Consider the following 8,445-nt stretch of genomic DNA (forward strand, 5'->3'; position numbering starts at 1 on the left):
GATTCAGTATAGCATCATTCACCTGAAAATCTTAGCAAAAAATGCTGTATCATGTGTCCTGTGATTGTTATGATGATTCTAAGGTTTTAAAAACATTTTATTCACCAGATTCTAAGTAAAATATGAACATTTTGGTTCAGCAGTAAGCTAGTGTGAGCCCGGCCTAACAGGGGTTACCAATCTGGACAGCCCCTTCCCTAAATGAGGACTTGCTGGCGATCTACTGATCAGGTGGTATTGAAGACCCTCACCAATCGGCTGGTTTTCTCTCTGTGACATCCATGTGCTCTAATAAAAGCATATAGAGAGGGTGGGCCAGGGGAGACAAGTCCACTTGGTTCCATTTTTGGGTAGCTTTGCTATTAATATTGTGAAAACGTTATCATAACATAAATGTAATTGCAGACTGCTCCAGTTCTCCATTATCGGCTCCCTAGGTCCTGTTGTATGATGGGTGACCGGGAACTGACAGTTTATCGTGATCAGGAATGGCAGTATGGCGTCCTGTGTTTTCCTTTAGTTCATAAAACAGTAGGTGACACGGATTAGAATAAAAGGGTGGAAATATTTAGGTATTAACGTTTATCATGACTCAATTAAAAATGAGGCTGGTGGTTATTTGCGGCCTTTGATTTTCTTTTATTAATTCTACTCTTGATATTGGAAACTTGATACATAACCCACCAGTGACAGTTATTATGACATCACAGGGCAAATGACATCACAGGGCATGTGACATCACGGAACACATGACATCACAGGGCACATGACATCACGGGGCACATGACATCACAGGGGACATCAAATCACAGGGGACATGACATCATGGGGCACATGACATCACAGGGGACATGACATCACAGGGGACATGACATCACAGGGTACATGACATCATGGGGGACATGACATCATGGGGCACATGACATCATGGGGCACATGACATCACAGGGGACATCACATCACAGGGGACATGACATCATATCTATCACATGACATCACAATTGGTACAGAATGTATACAGTTACTATCCTGAACCACCTTGTGTCCCCAGAGGTAGCAGCTTGAAGAAGACAAGTCCTGGTAGGTAGCTGCTCACTTAACACTAAGGCCCCATTCACACATTGTGTAGTTGTGAGGTGTTTGTGGTGAAGTTTATATCTGCTCCATTTACCCCTAAAACATCTCAGCAAACATCTCTGAGTGACGTGTTCTCTCTTGTGTATCAGAATGATTCCTTAAACAGGACCTGCCATTTAATGCTCTTTTTTGTAATGATAGGTGTTATGTCTCATCTAGTTCAGATGAGCAGCTGTAACGAAGCACGGACAGATGACGGTCGCACAGCAGGAAGGCTGAGTAGAAGCAATGGAGAACGTAGTAGATTGATGGCAGGAGGACGAGAACTGGAACTACAGGATATTATGAGCAAAATTGATAAAACGGCAACTGGCGTAATAGAGTTACAGACTCTGATCAAACTCAGATCAGAGTGCCCTTAGTTTTTCTCGAACATGGGGTGGGGAAAAAAAAAGTTTCTACAATTCTGTCAGTCTGTGAAAATCGGATCACACTCAGATGTCATCCAAGTGGGGCCCAATTTTTTCACAGACCCATAGACTTGCATTGCTGATTTTGATCTGACACGGGGATCAAAATCAGACTTGTCTTTGATTTTTTTCTGTGGACCACTGGGTCTGAGGAAAAAATCTGACATTTGCACAGCCCCATAGAATATCATAGGTACGAGTGCTATCCATCAGCACCAGGGATAGCATTCAGATGATAAAATTGGTCATGTGCATGAGGCCTTATGTGGAGTTGATCAGTGAACGTCTGGATCCCAAGAAACCCACTGATCGCTCCAAACAGCTGCTCTATGGCATGCTGATCAACACAGAGAAGCACAAAGCTCTGCCTGAGCGGGCTCATATCTATGTACAGGCTTGATAGAAAGTCTATTCACCTGTATTCTACTCGGTGCACAGGCTTATAGAATTATACAAATACACACAAACACACATATATATTTATTTTACTCACTTAAATAGCGCCATTAATTCCACAACGCTTTGTATACATAGTATGTGCATACATAAATTAAATATATATATAAATATGTTTATACATATATATTTATATATATGCTCTCCAATTTTCAGAGCTTGGAATGGAGAAACTTTTTTGTCCCCCTCTCCACCTCCGAGAAAACTGATGCCACTCTGATGACACTCTGATCAAAGCCTGATCAGAGTCTGCAACTCTATTATGTGTATTTTGAGGACTATAAGACGCACCTGACCATAAGATGCACCTCAATTTTTGGGATGGAAAAAAGGAAGAAAAACATTTTTAAATAACATGGGTTATGGTTTAATGGTAGCTTGCCGGGGGGCGGTGTCACAGGAGGCAGGGTCAATGCTTCAGGACGCTGGCAGATTTAAGAGTAGGGCGATGGTCTCTCATATTGTTTGCGACGGTGAGTGGAGTCCCCTTTCCTATTGATTTCCTTGTGGTAGCCTTCGGGAAAGTTGCTGCAGGAGGTGGTGCATGCACAGATTGGAACCTTGGGAGACAAGATCTTGGAAGACAAGATGTCGTCTCCCGAGATCTCAATCTGCACATGCAACACCTCCTGCAGCCATTTTTCCAAAGCTCACTGCAGGGAAATCAATGGAAAAGGAGTCTCCGCTCACCAGCACCAACATCTTATGAGAGCCCAGGGACAGCAGCAGCGGCCCACTCCTGCTGCCTCCGCCAGCCTCCTGAAGCAACGACTCTGCCTTCTGTGACCCCGTTCCACCGCAGCTGCCACTCCGGTAAGCTACCTTCAGATTATAAAACGAATCCTCATTTTCCTTCAAAATTTGGAGGAACAAAAAGTATGTTTTATGATCTGAAAAATACGGTATGCCTGCAGAAGCAGGTGGTTGCTTTGTGTATGGTCAAGTGTCAAATTTGCGCCCCTAAAGCCGGCCTTGTATAGACGTTTAGAAGCCTTATGGTCCATTAAATTTCCCTATGTGCAGCTGATTCCCACTGGTAGACTCAAGTTCAGATGTTCAATGAACGATGTGTAATGAGTCATTCAGTGTGCAATATTCTCTCCAGCACATGCCCTATTTACACAGGATGATGTACCACCAACAGCGATGATCTTTTTGTGAGGCACAAAAGATCATTTCACCTGACGAACGAGCGTTTTGCTCATTCATGGGATGATCAGCAGTCTATTTAGATGCCACAATTATTGTGAAAGAGCGTCCCTAAGAAACCCTTGTTTGCAATAATCGTGCAGTGTAAATGCACCCTTGGCAGCAGAATATCTATTGCTAAATAGATCAGCAAAGTATTCATAGAATTAGATTGTAAACTTCTAGGAGCAGGGTGTAGATTAGTCTGTATGCTTACATCAGCATGTATATTGTATATTAGATTGTAAACTAGGAGCAGGGAGCAGATTAGGCTATAAATTCTCAGGGGCAGCCTGTATATGGTATATTAGATTGTAAGCTCTTTTAATATTACGTGACTAAATATTTAAACTTTTAATTCCTGGTTGGATGTGCCGACATATGCCCTTTCGTCATTTCTGTATTGCGGTAATGACCAGCGGGTGCGGCACCCACCAGCATGTCTCTAGCCTAAACTGAAGATCCCAAGCTGTCAACCTGGTGAGCTCCTATACTCCCCTCTTTGATTATTCTGTATGTTCTCAACTGCATGTATATTGTATATTAGATTGTAAGCTCCGAGGAGCAAGGTGTATATTGTATATTAGATTGTAAGCTCTGAAGAGCAGGATGTATATTGTATATTAGATTGTAAGCTCCTAGGAGCAGGGTGTATATTGTACATTAGATTGTAAGCTCCTAGTAGCAGGGTGTATATTGTACATTAGATTGTAAGCTCCTAGGAGCAAGGCGTATTTATCTTTTTCCTTCCAAATCTCCTGAGCTTATAATACATGCAGATATACAGCAATATGCAGCAGGCAGATGTGATCCAGGGAAATATCCGATCGCCATAACTGGGGTCAGGAAGGAATTTTTTCCCCCCCTGAGGCAGAACTCTCCGGGGGGTTTCTTTGCCTTCCTCTGGATCTTTCGGTCCAGTGGCTCTCAGCCAGTCCTCAATGCCCACAGCTAGTTCTGTGGTCCGTATAGAGCCTGACCTGCGAGTCATTGTGATCATGGTTTAATTTCTTAAAGGGCCAGTAATATTTTTATTACAGTGTTGCTTATTGCTATTCCAATAAAAAAAATGAAATAGAAAAAATAAAAAAGTGTCATGGGAGTTTTTGTGTATTCACTTTCTTTTTACACAGTTACAATGATGGGAGTGATCATTACTACCCTCAATGCTAAGTACCCTCAGTACAAGTTGTACCAGGAATTATGGGGGGCGCCGTTTACAGAATTGTGGTATCATAATGTCATCTCCTGTCCCAAGTAACATTAAAAGTGTTACGGAGGCAGGGCCCTAAAATAGTATATATCCTATACAATAAACTACCCGATAGAAGACTGAAGACTGGGACACAGAGCTGCAGAATACAAGAGACACAAGCAGTGTCGGACTGGGGTGCCAAGGGCCCACTAGTAACCAACTCCAGGGCCCCTACATGCACATGTGACATTATCCTCAATCACAAATTTATATAACAATGATCTGGGTAGATTATTCGCTATGTACAAGGGCAGCATCTTATTCATGTAACAAAGTATATTATGCCAAGTACTGCTCATATAAGAAGGTTGTGGCCCACTCTTGCACAACGACCAGAGGTGTAGCTAGGCAGTTTTGGTCTGGGGGGGGGGGCGAAACTTCTGAGTGGGCCCCTAACCAGGTAACCTTGATTACAACTGGGTGATGCACCCTAATAGTGGAGAGGAACCTCAGCAGATGACCCCGCTGTTGCTGAAAATAATCTCTATAAAAAGACCAATATTGATATTACTGCCATATGGTCAGTGGTAAATAACAGTCCTACAGAATATATAAGAGATCACTACACAGTTACATATGGTGACTTACAGAGGATGTTTTTTCTGATGGAGTCGTTCATTTCTCGCGTCTTTTCCAGCTGGCCCAGACCGACATGACAACTTCTTCCAGCCAGGTCTCAGCTGCAGAGAATGCAACAAAGACACATTTCATGTCTCATATTTTCAGCACTGTCCTCAATGGGACTATTCCCAACCTGCACAAACTCCTCATCCTGCTGATATCCCAATGCTGAGGCGCTGCTGCCGTATGTGTCCCTATTACAGCACCTGTTGTGTGGCCTCTAAATTCTAAAGCAACCCTCTAGAATACAGTAATGCCGGGTGCAAGTGCCCTAGAAAACAGTGCCCACATTTTACCCCCTAGAAAGTAATAATGCCGTGTGTGCTCTTTTGACAGTCACAATAACCTGTGTTCCCGTATAGCAATAAGTGCCCACTTAACATTTAATAATGTCCTGAGTCTCCCCCAGTACAGCTCCCCTATACACAGTATGATTAATATAGTCCTCAATATAGTATAATTCACCCCCATAGGGGTGAATTATACATGAGTGATATCTATTGTAATTTCTACAATAGCTCCGAAACCGGACAGTATAGTTCTTCATACAGTATTATGGGCTTCATGAAGAATATTGAGCATCATATATTGCTCCATACAGTGTTAGGGGCACCACATAGTGCTCCATACAGAATAATGAGCCCTATATATTCATCCATACAGTATAATGAACCACATATATTGCTCTATACAGAATAATGAGCCCCATATATTGCTCCTTACAGTATATAATAGGCGCCATATATTGCTTCATACAGTATAATGAGCCCCATATATTGCTCCATACTGTATAATGTGCCCCATATAATGCTCCAAAAAAGAATAATGAGCTCAATATATTGCTCCATACAGTATAATAAGCCCCATATAATGCTCCATATGGTATAATGAGACCCTTATATTGCTCCATACATAATGGGTCCCATATAATGTTCCATACGGTATATGATAGGCCCTATATATTGCTCCAAACAGTGTAATGAGCCCCATATATTGCTCCATACATATTGGGTCCCAAATAATTTTCCATACAGTATGTGATGAGCCCCATATAATGCTCCATACAGAAGTATATACTGGAGTATATGGTGGGCCTTATATATTGCTCTACATATAATGGTCCCCATATAATGCTCCATACAGTATAATGAGCCTCATATATTGCGCCATACAGTATAATGAGTCCCATATAATGCTCCATACAGTATATAATGGGCCCCATATATTGCTCCATACAGAATGGGTGCCATATAATGCTCGATACAGAATATGCCCCATATATAATAGGCCCTATATAATGTTCCTTATATAATGGGCCCCATATATGATGCTCCAGTGTATAATGGGCCCCATATATGATATTCCAGTATAATGATGGTCACCATATATTGCTCCAAACATAAAAAAATAAAAATTAAATACTCACCTCTCCCCGCTGGCTATTACTCTGCCCCAGACTGCTCGGCGTCGGCGTCTTCCGGCTCTATGTACTGTGACAGCTCAGGCAGAGGATGTACAGACGAGACGTCATTGCGCCCTCTGACCTCAACGTCAGAGTGCAGAGAGCAGGAAGACACCACAACGGTGGAGCAGGGAGAGGTAAGTATCGCAAGTGTCGGGGCCCTGAGCAGGGAGTGCCCACTCACGGGCGCCAACACTGGTACAGGCACCAGGCTTCCATAGTGCACTGGTTTTCCCAAGAGCAAGAGGGCCCCTGCCTCCTCAGGGCCCTGCACTTGCCCAAGTGTGCCGGGTGCTGACACCGGCTCTGGAAACATCAGCTCACAAGGTAAAAAAGAAAAAACAAAAACAAGTCGTCACACAGCTTAACTCATGGAAAAGTAAAAATGTTACAGGTTTTAGAAAACAACAAAAAAAATGTAAAATTGGTATTCCAAGCCATTTGTACCATACAATCTACACCATAAAAAAAGTTGGAATTGCTTATTTTTCACCATTTCATCCCACTTTAAATTTTACATAATAAGGAGGAAATGGAGTAAAAAAAATACCAAAGAATAAAGTTTTATTAGAAATAAATAACATATGTGAAAAATAATAATGACATGGATTTCATGTTGCAAATAAGTAAAAAATCCATAAGTGTGATAAATGACCGAAAAGAGACCAGGGAAATGGAAGTTCTATTTAGGTTACAGCACCGTCACCTCATCCATAGCTAATTTGCTTAGTGTGTCTGATATTCCGATATTAGTATAAGTAAACAAGGGGAGTAATTACCCATTTACGTAGTTAAATCCCGTCTGGACCTCGGCCATAAACCCCGACACGCGTTTCGCATACAAGTAGTCTCGCTTCCTCATGCGGCGTGGCTTATCCTAGATCTCAGTCCAGTACTTATAGTGAACCATTCTGGTCACATGACCGCTCGGCAACCTATCAGTGCTATGCTAAAGTGCACATGCGCGCGCAGTGCGTCCCGTAGTCATGCCAACCCACACTGCGGAGTGGATGTCCCCTTCTTGATCACGTGAGTGGGCCGGCGCCTAGCCACACATCACACTGACACAAGCAGGACAGCATTCCGGAGGTGGGATGGAAGAGAGTATGGGACACGGTGCATGCTAGAAGGTAGTATTCGGTACAGTGTGTCAGCAAAGGCTGAAAATGACAACATATGTGCACAAAGATTGGAAAAAACTTTGCTTAGTGAACAATTTGTAAATAAAGTGCATAGTGCTAATGATAAAAATATTACAAATTAATACATAATATCAAAAAGTGATCATAGTATTGAGTGAAAAATAATCCACCCATGTATAAAAATATCTTAAACAGAAAAAAATACACTTTCATTAAAATCTAAAATACATGAAAAAAGGGATACAAAATGGAGGAAACACAGTAGGACCACAGTATCGAATCCAAACAGTGAGGACATATAAAATATACGGAACAATTTACATTTTACTCAACAATATACCTACAAACAGAAAATCAGACAAACTGAACATTTTGCAGTGGTCTCTTAATTCTTGCCAGAGCTGTATATATTGTAAGACTACTCTTACTGAGTGTATTGGGGGACACTCGCTTGGCTGCGATTTTCAACACACGGGCACGGGTTTTTAAAACAAAACAGTCCATACGGTTTATTATGCCTCATAAACCATACCATGAGCAGTCCATTTACATACTGAACCAGGACATCACTTCAAGTTTCAGACCCTTGTTCTGTGGCAACTAAACACGCTGGTCCTCACTGACCAGTTGCCGTGGGTTACCACACAGTTCATGTTACAAGCACCAACAGTTTATGGAGGTACCTTATGGGAGCTCCTGCTCCATCTGCTGACTCCTTGTCAGTCCTCTCTCCTGGGGAAACTGCCTTACGGGGTTCACCAACTTGCCTGGCTG

The 8,445-nt window shown here is 42.3% G+C and overlaps 1 long non-coding RNA gene across 1 annotated transcript; it reads left to right on the top strand.

Annotated features, from left to right (window-relative positions):
* Positions 1-964: 964 nt before the first annotated feature.
* On the top strand, positions 965-4,378 carry LOC143818326 (uncharacterized). Its single transcript, XR_013224465.1, has 3 exons — positions 965-1,080; positions 1,279-1,740; positions 3,611-4,378. It is a non-coding gene; the product is annotated as an uncharacterized LOC143818326 (long non-coding RNA).
* The last annotated feature ends 4,067 nt before the right edge of the window (positions 4,379-8,445 follow it).

This window comes from Ranitomeya variabilis, chromosome 3, assembly GCF_051348905.1.
Source record: "Ranitomeya variabilis isolate aRanVar5 chromosome 3, aRanVar5.hap1, whole genome shotgun sequence".
NCBI lineage: Eukaryota > Metazoa > Chordata > Amphibia > Anura > Dendrobatidae > Ranitomeya > Ranitomeya variabilis.